This window comes from Argiope bruennichi, chromosome X1, assembly GCF_947563725.1.
Source record: "Argiope bruennichi chromosome X1, qqArgBrue1.1, whole genome shotgun sequence".
Taxonomy (NCBI): Eukaryota; Metazoa; Arthropoda; class Arachnida; order Araneae; family Araneidae; genus Argiope; species Argiope bruennichi.
The window spans coordinates 55702809-55714169 of record NC_079162.1 but is presented as its reverse complement, the minus strand read 5'-3'; positions in this window follow the sequence as shown (position 1 = coordinate 55714169).

Sequence of the window (11361 nt, the reverse complement as noted above, 5' to 3'; positions counted from 1 at the left end):
AGCAGTTATCTATCCTCTTTGGAATCAAAATAGATGTGATAAACGAGTTATAGAATTTTACAATTAAATAAATCGAATATATCTTCAGAGCAGAACCGAAAAATATCGGAATAATTCTCTAATAATTAAATTAAATAAACACAAAAAATGGGATGAGAAGGTGTTAAAAGCTGTAAATAAAATCAATTTGCGAACGAAAGTCGGATAAAGATGGCATAATCAAATCTTTCAAAATCCATCTGTTGAGTTCTTCCAAAGTGTTGGATCTTTTAAATCAAGCTATCTGTTCAGTCATTGGTTCGCTTTAATCTTACTCGGAAACACTCCTAAAATTTCAAACCTCTTCCCTATTCGGATGCCGAGTTATAAAAAAGTGAAAAGCGTCTAAATCAGAGCATGATACCTACAAATTGTAATTGTTTTTCTTGGAAAGAAAAAATTATAATATTCAATTACTTTGATCTTGTCAAAGTAACGAAAATAATAATAATAATAATAATATTTTCCCCAATAATGACATTTTGCAGAATAAAAAAGTTGTTGTTTAATTAAACGCGGTACGATCTAATTGAGATTTAAGTATTAAAAAATTATGATCATTAGTAAAAATATTTCATCATTGTAACTAATCTGTTTTAACAGCAAAGAACATTATTCTTCTATTGTTTATTGTCAAGTGTGAAGATCTAGCATTTTTCTGTTTTTTCTAGTTTCGAAGAATTGCAAAGAGTAAACAATGATGAGAATTTTTTATATTTCATTTTTATATTTCTAAACACTACTGTTCTTTTCTGTAATATAATTTGTTGTACAAAAATATATTATTACTCTTCAGTCTTGTGAATTTGTGTTAATATTTACTTGTGATTTTAATTTAGAATAGCATTTTCTTATTGCAGAAAAAATAAATTTTCCAGTAAAACAATAAATAAAAATTTTATAAGATTTTACAAAAAATTCGTAAAACTATGAAACAAATAATTCTGAAGCCAGAGAATTAATTTATTATTATTCTATATTTTACTAGCACATTTTCATTGGGTTAGTTAAGTTTACTAGTTTTCCGTTCCAGATTAAAGCTCAATTTTTAGGTTTTATGACAGAGAGAAAATTGGACAGCTGATAACACAATGAACAGAACAGGTGTAAGTGTTCTAAGTACATAACTACCAATATTTCTAATTTAAAAATGCTCTTTTTAGGCAACCATTAAAATAAAACACAATTTACACTGCAATGCCACTGAGAAATAAAAATTTGATCTGGGATCATATCCCACAAATATTCTTATGATTGCAGTTCTAGTATTAAATTCAGTAGCAGATTTCCAACAAGATAAGCTAAGCCAATGCCTAGAGCCACCAGGATGAGATAAGGCCACAAACCGGTCAAATTAAAGAACTTCATTTTTCTAGTTGATTATTGATAAGCTTGTAAAAAGTACCAATGCTAAAAATTACAAAATGCTAGATAAGCAACACTTTATCATATATCAGTCAGTTTCTTATATGTTTCATTATGTTCACTTATTTAATAGAATATTTATTGAGACTGAAAGTTTGTCTCAATACTGTTGTGCAGAAATGTGAAAGCCAGGAAATCTAGAGTCATAATAAATCAATAAAACGAAATACATTTCTATTAAGTTAATGAAATTAAAAAAATAGTTTAACCTAAACAAAATAAATTGCGTTGAAGTATGAAATTAAATTGACCACTTTATCTGAAAAAACGGTCTCATTCTGTGCACTGCCTTATGCAATTGCCTATGATTGCGAAATACCTAAATCCGCTACTGATTAAAAACGAGATGGACTAGCTCCCCGTTCTGGTGGAATGATCGAGTTAGCACTGAGTCAGAATATTATGAAAACAAAATAGTAAAGAGTTTATTCCATATTTTAAAGCAAATTATTTTAATGGAACAAATGATGACTATGTCTCAGGTACCATTATCTGTTGTATATTAGTCCACTTGATAATTTTAAATAAAAATGTGCTGAAAACTTAACAGTAAACCCTCATTTCCTCTTTCTTTTATCCACGCATTTCCAGTTTTAATATATAAACATTTGCTTTAAGTAATCGTTCTGGTGTGATTTAAAGCATTTGAAAATATTTGCGGAAGTATTCAATCGGAAATTCTAGAATATATGCAATGGCATTATACGATAAGCGACAAATTTAATAATAGCATTAATAAGTGTCCATCCAAATGTCATTTAAACACATTTTTTAAAAATGCTTCATTAACTTTCTTTTTCGCATAAATCGTACAGTCTCCTGAGATCTTACATTTTAGCTTTATTATTATTATTTTTAGATTAAGTCATCTAAGTTATATTTTACGAACATTTTAAATTTAAATGTACAATAATAACAATCAAGATCAATGAATCAAATATATTCGCAAACGGTTTTTAAAAGGGATTCTTAAAAAAGTATCAATATTAAGATAAGGCGAACAATAAAATAAAATTATTCTGATTACACTTTTTTATTTAAAACAAAAACTTGAAAAGATATAAAAAGCCAAAGACAAAATAAAACTGCAAATATCAGAAAGAGTGGTGTGGAAAAAAACATATTCAAATCTCCACATGTGTTTAGTAATTGCCTATTTAAACGAAAAATATTGATCTTCTTTTTCAGATAGTGTTTTAACCCGGAAGTTGAGTCATAAATGGCAGTAAAGGGCCGAGTGAACTCAGGGAAAGGACGAATAAAGGACGGACCTCCCACATTCAAAACGTCTGCTGATTTTCTGTAAACCTTTTATCCACACGCCGATTTCAATCAGCAGGCATTTTGAAACGTTGCGTTGTTTTCATATTTAACACACTTCGAAAAAAAATGAGGGGAAAGTATCCGGACGAAATTTTATTTGAAATAATACTTTTCTACTGCTTTCACATTTTAAATCTTCACATCTTAATGAAAAATTGACGATTCGAAGAAAATTGATTTAAAAGAGTTATTTTTCCCTATATAATTTAAGAAGGCATCAATTCCCCCAAAATGAAATTCATTTAATTTAAAATATAATTTCAGCTTTTCTCCAAAGCAATCTTATGTGTAAACAATAATTTAGTGAGGAAATGTTTGTACATATAAGAAAGCTAAGAATTACACACACATACATGCGTGCTCGAACAAAAGGGTTGTCGTTTCTAATTCGTATTTTTGATTCATATATATATATATATATGTGTGTGTGTGTGTGTGTGTGTGTGTGTGTGTGTGTGTGTGTGTGTGTGTGTGTGTGTGTGTGTGTGTGTGTGTGTGTGTGTGTGTGTGTGTGTGTGTGTGTGTGTGTGTGTGTGTGTGTGTGTGTGTGTGTTATGATGTTTTAAACTGTAATTTCAATTTAATTAATTTCCAAGGTTTTATCTTAATTTAGCCCATAGCAACTTCATTCTAAAATGTTCTCTTATTTCCTGATCCGATTTCACTGTCTCTACTTAATTAATTCAAGAGAAGCTTTGTAAAATTGCTGCATCGGCTAAACGCTGACACATTCACACGCTCCGTGCAAAGGCTTAGAAAAACGTCCAATAAGCACATTCTTTTTTAAAAGGTCACTGTGTTTCCCTTACTTGGGATTGACATGCGTCAGAAATCCCTATCAGAATCTTAATAATATATCTAATTTATAAAAATCTCATTTCACGGTGTTTGTGTTTGTATTCCTCTGAAACGGCTCGGCCGATTTTTATGAAATTTTTATGTGTATTTGGTAGGTATGAGAATATGTCGTAAAGTATATTTCATAACGCTAGGTAATTAGGGTGTCCATATCCAAAAATTGTTTTCTATTTTTTTGACAAATTTTTTATTATTATTATTTTTTTATTTGGCATCAAAAAAAAATACCTATTACCCCAAATTTTCACCCTCCTATTCCCACCCTCCCATTTTTTAATCGCGATTTTAGTACTTTTGTATGAACTATATCCAAATAATTAACCCGTCGTTAATAAAGCTCAATGTGTTTGTGTGTATGTTGGTGTTCTACCGACCATACCGTTTTACCTACAGCTGCCAAATTTGGCATGTTTATACCTTGGAGGATGGATATGTGCACCTCGGAGCAATTCTTTAAAATTTTTAATTAAAATTTTAATTAATTAAATGTCAATCGAAATTTCGTCGTTTTTTCGCTATAAGTTCCGAAAATATTACAGCACAAAATGGATTTTTGCATGAAGTTAAAGTTCAAAAAATTATCTTTTTAATGATACCAATGCTTTAACCTATAAACTAAGTTCTTATTTTTAACGAATTTGTAAAGATATATTTTAACCATATTGTTCAACATTATATTTCAACACTATAAAATTTAACTTGCACGAGCACGTTACGCGTGCATAGGAAAAATGATCTAATTACTAGCTTTTAGCAATATGTTGCCATCATATTGACAAAAGCTTAAACTAAAAAAATAAGTAAATTGTTATTGCAAATTAAACATACAAAAATGTAATTTCAGGCATGTGTCTGTATGAAATGAAATAAATATGAAATAGGATATTTTATAAAAAGAAAATGCAAACTAAGATTTCTGTGATCTTTTACAATACCTACATTATTAATTCCATAAATCAGTTCTACTTAAGGTAAACATGGTTTAATATATATCCTTTCAATTCAATGCCCAACGGCTAATTTGTAAACCTTTAATAATAGAAATGCATGTAGTAAAATTGTCTAAATGAAGTAAACAATTATATTTTATATAAGTTGAATCTATAAATACTCTAATAAATGACGAATGTTTATCTGGATCCTCTGCTCTGCGAATCATATTTAACAAAATATTCTTGAGATACCAATATTTATAATAAAAACAGTGGCTTTCCAATCAACTAAATTAGTCTCTAAAACTCTCTTATTTATGAATATTTAAATATCACTATTTAATAAAAATGGGTGATTTTAGACCACTTCATCGACCGTCTCAAAGATGATATCTCAATCAGCGCCCAGGGTTTCTCAAGACTTATTGGCCTAGGATTATGAAAATGTTGATTGTTCTAAACTATTCTATTCAAAAGTTCATAAATTTATCATATCTGACAGCAATAGATAGATCATTTACTTATTTAAAAGTTGCAGTGTCACGAATATTTCGAGAATATGATCCCTTAGGACCAAAGGATTGTATAAAATTTAGATTTCACAACTTTTTAAAGTATATTCATAGATAAAAACAAAATAAAAAATATATATTTAACGTCATTTAAATCTTTTTGAAAATAAAACTAAAAACTGAATTTTATGATGAATCTTTGTAGAATAATTCTTAAGATACTATATAAATTATGAAAATTATTCTGCAGTGTACGTATGACTTAAATATTGAACGATTCTGTTTTCAGTACACATATTTAAAAAAAATGCGTGGTTTCAGTAAAAAAATGTTTTTTATATTGATTGCAGTTTAATCACTTTCATTTTACTTTGCCACTTTAATTTTACGGGCGCTGATTGAAAATTAGAGAGAGAGATAGTACATTATGCCTTATGGTCGTTTTAAAAGTATGAGTGAATTATATGACTCAAAATTTGAAGCTTAAAATATTTTGATGAAGAAGCAATTGAAAACACATAAAATATCTGTATGTAACTTGAAATTTTAAGGAGCATTAAGAGCGGCGAACCGACTGGTCGCCAAAGGCGGCTAGTTAGAACTATAAAAAAATATTTTTCCTATCAATAACTCATGTTATATAAGACGAGGGATAATTTATTTCTCACTTCTTCCCCACTTCTGATTTTGTGTCGCGCAGTGAGCGGACGTGCCTTGTCCGCGCCTTCTTGTAAATAAATTACGCTTTCCTGAGATGGATTAAAGCGAATTTAAAAATATTAAAGTGTCTTCAATGCTTTTAGCTCCTGCATTCTGCTTCACATAAAATAATGCTTGCATATATACACTTTTTTGATATTTGAGAAAACTTTGAAATTTTTGCACTAAATCACTGAACTTTCTCCAATTGCTCTCAATCAATAACAAATGCTCAGAATGAAATAGCCTTAGCTATAATAGTTAAAGAATTTATTATAGTTAAAGTCTCTAGAATCTATAATGGTCAAAGACTATTGACTTGGGACCAAACAAAATCTATTACCTTTGCTTTATTTTTAGAGTATCATTATTACTAATTTCATGTTGAGAAGATATTAGTCAATTTTTGGGCGAATTTTTTCCTCTTCTCTTTTTTTTTAGAAAAGCAATTCTCAATAAAAAAAATATTCAGAAAATTTAATGTTTGACTCAGTAATTATGTTTCAGGTCTACAGTTTTTTTAATCGATAAGAAATTGTCTTATTTTAAATCATTACATTATAAATTTTATTTTCGTTATGAAATATTTTTAACATTTTTATCGGCTATAAGTTTAGAATATAAAATTTCAAATCATTCCATTTGCAAAAAATAATTTCCAAATATCTTATGAATCTAACTTATCATAAAAAAATTTCAAAGCCATTTTTTTGTTTTTAATCTCTCAAAATTTTTATAAATTAATTATGCAAAATCCCAATGCAACTTTTTCCCCGTGCATTTTCGTATAAAAGAAATTTCATTTTTTTTTTTTCATTTTGGATTCATTTTGAAATTTTTTACAAACGGTATGAAGTAATAGAAATAATTCATATGCTTGAAAATTCACATCTCTATTTAAACTTATAAGCGAAACCCAAAATGATAGAACGCGTACATTTTATTGCAACAACAGCGCCTTTACTCATATCACTGGTCCGAGGAAATTTTAGGCTTTCAACAGATGTTCTCTGTAGAATTCTATGACCAATTACTGTCTTTTGACAGTAATTTGTTATTAGTCATTGATATGCTGTTTCATACACTAATTCTGTCGGTACTCAGAAGGATTGAACTCGTTGGAAAACGTTCAACCGATCAGATTTGCCAGTAAAAAAATAAATAAATAAATAACTCATTATTTTGTGCTTTTTATGATAGTTATTAGGAATGATTTAATTTATTTTGTACTTAAGATATAAAAAGATTTTTAGCTTTTTGTAGTAAAAAAAATGAAAAAAAAAATCTTTTTTCCTATTAAATTTTATTATTAATCATTTATTGACACTGACTAAATCGGATGTTTGAGGGGTAGGAATATTTTAGATGATACTCTTTTTTGTTGTTAAGTTAAATTAAATTAAGTTATTGACTGATTTATTATTTTTGTTTCAATAGTTTTCAATTTTTAGTAATCCGCACAGGAATAACAAATAGTATAGACAATATTTACGAAATTTAACTCTTCGGATTTTTTTAAAGTTTTTTTAATACTATACAATAAATTTTTTTTAATATAGTTTACGTGCGTTTCTTTTATTAAAACTTTCTCTGAAAAAATAAAATACAATTTCAATAAAAATAATGTGTAGATAATACAATCTAGAATATACATAACTGACAATCGAAAGGCTGGTTGCAACTCGTTTTCAGCGATTTATCTTCCTTTACTTTCAGAAACTGCAATTCAATTTTTTTAAATCTTTAGTTTAAATTGATTGAGACTCATTACTGGCATTTTCTTGATTTTTTTTTTTTTTTTTTTTTTTTTTTTTTTTGCAAATTTATGAGATTTTATTTTCGAGTACAATGATTTCAGTTCATTTTTATATATTTCTAGAACACTTTGTAGAAAGTGGAGGAAAAGTAGAAGAAATTTTTTGTTAAATTGGTAATTTATTTAACTTCATTTCAATAAAAAATATTTTTAAAAAATCAGTTTATTTCAAAAATAAATAAATAAATATTTTTAATGCGAACATTATAATTTTTCCCTTTAAATTCTACAATCCACGAAATTTTAATAAACGAAGCATTTTTTCTTTATCACATTGCCAACCATAATATTGATGATATGTAAACAAAAGTATAGATATATGCCTGATGCCAGCATTTAGATTTTCTGTTATGCATTAAAAAAAATATTTACATTTACATGAATTTCTGTGCATCATCCAACAGGTTTTTTTAATAATTCTTGAAGAGAAATTTATCATTAACAATTTATTTAAAATATCACTTATTTAAAAAAAAAAAAAAGGAAAATAAGCCATAAATCTGTTTTTAAAAAAATTCGGCAATCATGGAAAATAACAAAATGGAAAATAAGCCGTAAATCTGTTTTTAAAAAATTGGACAGTCATTCAGAGCAGCGAAATTCTCACGCTAACCAGGCACAGAAAATTTAATTATGCAAATATGAAATCGTTTCAACCATGAGAAAATAATAATTATGGTGTTTATATCCATTTAAGGATATCACATATGAAATTTGTTTAGAGCATTGAATATCTGCAAAAAATTGTTTAAAAAACAAACATTTTTCTGTGGAGACCTGAGTGCGAAAGAAATCTTGTTTTCATACAATGAGACAAGCCGCGCATTGCTTCCCGTGATGGTCATTATCTTGTGAATTCTCGGCATGTGATAAATAGATTCTGCCGCACACTATTTGTGGGAGGTCTGTTCCAGGAACGTCATCAATGTGTAAGTGTGTAAGGGTGTGTAAGGGACTTTCTCCCTGAGCATGATTGGATTCGTTGTTTGAGGAGAGCTTCCATTGGACAGTCGTATCGATTATTATTTTCTATCGTGATCCAAGACCTGTAATCGAAATATCACCAGAATGATCAATGATCATGTCAAGGATTTGAATCACACCCCTCTTTGAAAAGTATTGATCACAGGTATCTGTAACTTTTTGATATTGGTTACGAAATAACCGCTCATAAAATATTCGTCATCCCTACCCTCTTCAATCGCTATTTGTTTCAATGTACGAGTTGCTAAAAATGGTGCACTCACCGTTCCATACTTCACAGTATTTAGTTCGTAAGTTTTGACTGGTTCCTTCTCATTTTCTTTCCATAGAATGCGCTGTAGCTTTCTCTGACTTGGGTGAATCAAGATCATTCGGTACATTTTCTTTATGTTCGCTGTGAAGGCATAGACATATTTACGAAACCTCACCATGATGGAAAATAAATCACCTTGCACTATTCCTCCGTTATATTGTAAGGAATTTAGGGAATTTCCATTTGAAGTTGGATAATTTGCATTAAAAACAACTCTGAGCATTGCTGACTGCCTATCAGGTCGATAAACTCCTAAATGAGGAATAAAATAAGTTGCTTCTTCCTCCTCATCCTGAATTTCTGACATGTGCCCTAACTCTAAATATTCACGTAAAAAATCTCTGTATAGGGACAAATAATTTGGATCCTTAATTAGACGTTGCCACTACAAGTTTAATTTTTTCAGCGCAAACTCTTTAGATTTTCCTAAACACTTAGGATCTTCCTTTAAGGACATTTTTACAATATATTGTCCTTCCGAATTTCTCGAAAAGTTATTTTTGAAATGTTCTTCACGAATTATTTTTTCTTTACTCTCAATTAATTCCGTTCCAACATTTTCAATTTCCCAAAAACTTCTTAAAGTCTTTTCTAAATCAACACTTTCTTTGACTAACCCGCAATGTATTTTATTTTCTTCCCAGTTAGGAATACTCCCACTCACTAGATAACCAAAAACAGAATTTTGTAAGATTAGATTGGAATTCGGTGGACATATTTACCCTGGTTTCAACAGCTCAAAAAAGGCTTCCGCTCCAACCAATAAATCAACTCTTTGTGGAATATAAAAATGCTCATCAGCTAAATTATCCACTCGCTTTGATGGAGTAAGATCCGTAATTCTCGGAACAACTAATAAATTTAATTCAGTCTCAAAGGCTCGGGCCTTGTTATACAAAGTAGAGGATACTTGAGATCGAACGAAAATCGCTGAGTCATTTAACCCAGACAGCACGATATTTATTTTATTTCTTCTCAATTGAAGTCAATCTGCACATTCTTTGCTTATAAAGTGAGACATTGAGCCAGAATCCATTAAAATCCGTACTTCACATTCATTTCCATAGGAATCACATAAATAACCAAACGCTGTACTCAGGAGAACTGTTTTGTTTTTAGTCGAGACACAACTACTCGTAGCTGCAAAGACGTTGGCGCCAGTGTTCTGTTCATTGCTCGCCGCCGGTATGAATGTAAAAGCTAATGGGGAGAGTGGGGAAGGTGACAGATTTCTATTTTCAATTTGTTTTTTATTTCATATCGTACTCGAAGAAAAGGTTTCATCTTTTTCTTTTAATTGCCTAAAAGAATTCTAATCTGGGGTGAAATGTAAACTAATATGACGCCTTTTATTGCGTTTAGCACAAGAATACTTTGATTTGCAATTACTCACTTTATGTTTGCCAAGGCAATTAAAGAATAAATCATTATCTTTTACAAATTGTACTTTCTCATTAACAGGTAATTTTTTATAATTAAAACACATATAAAGAGGATGAGCATCATAACATAGAAAATATTTCGAACTTTTTACTTCGGATAAAAAGGTCTTAGATACATTTTTCACATTATAATTTTTATTATGAGGAACAACACTCTTTGATAAGGATTTCCCCGAGATGACAAATATAAATCAATTTCCTTTCCCAACGTAATTGGATCAAACCAGGTATCTACTTGTTTTACACTTATATGTGAAGAGGTTTCTCTATCCAAAGTTTGGAAAATTTTATCAGAAATTATAAGCTGATTTAATGTTTTGTAATCTGACACATTCCTTAATTTTAAGTAATATTCTCAGCTTATGGTTAAACGGGAAGCGAACTGAACATAGGTCTCATTTAACTGCCGCGTAGTCATTTTGAAATTCTCTAAACAGGACTGAGCTGTTGGCTGAAACTTTCTCAGCACAATTTCTTTAATTTTCTCATATTTATTTAGATCATCATCATCTATATATGTGATTATATTAGACGATCTTTCACCTAGCAGGTTAAGAAGAAACTCGGATTTATATTTCTCTAGTACACTCTTTACCATAAATGCTCGCTCTAAAGATGAAAAAAAGAAACCCCAATTTTCAGGTTTGCTTGGTACTTTAATTGTTATAGTTCTAATACTCTTTGAGTCTCAGGAATCATTAGGCGCAAATAATTCTGCATTATTTTCATTTGCCTCGGCACGAATTCGCGCTATTCCAAGCACAGTTTTTGCTCTTTCTAATTTTAACTTCTCAAATGCTAATTCTTTTTCATCTTCTGCCTTGCGCTCCTCACCAATTAAGTTTGCAAGATCACTTACAATTTCAGGTTCAGTTTTAAATTTCTCGCCTTTTTAATCATATCAATTAGTTCTAAAACTGTCATTTCATTACTTGTGTTCAATCCAAGTTCTTTGGATATAAGCCTTAAATCAGCCTTTCTACAAGACTTAAACATTTTGAAATAAGGCACAGTCAAT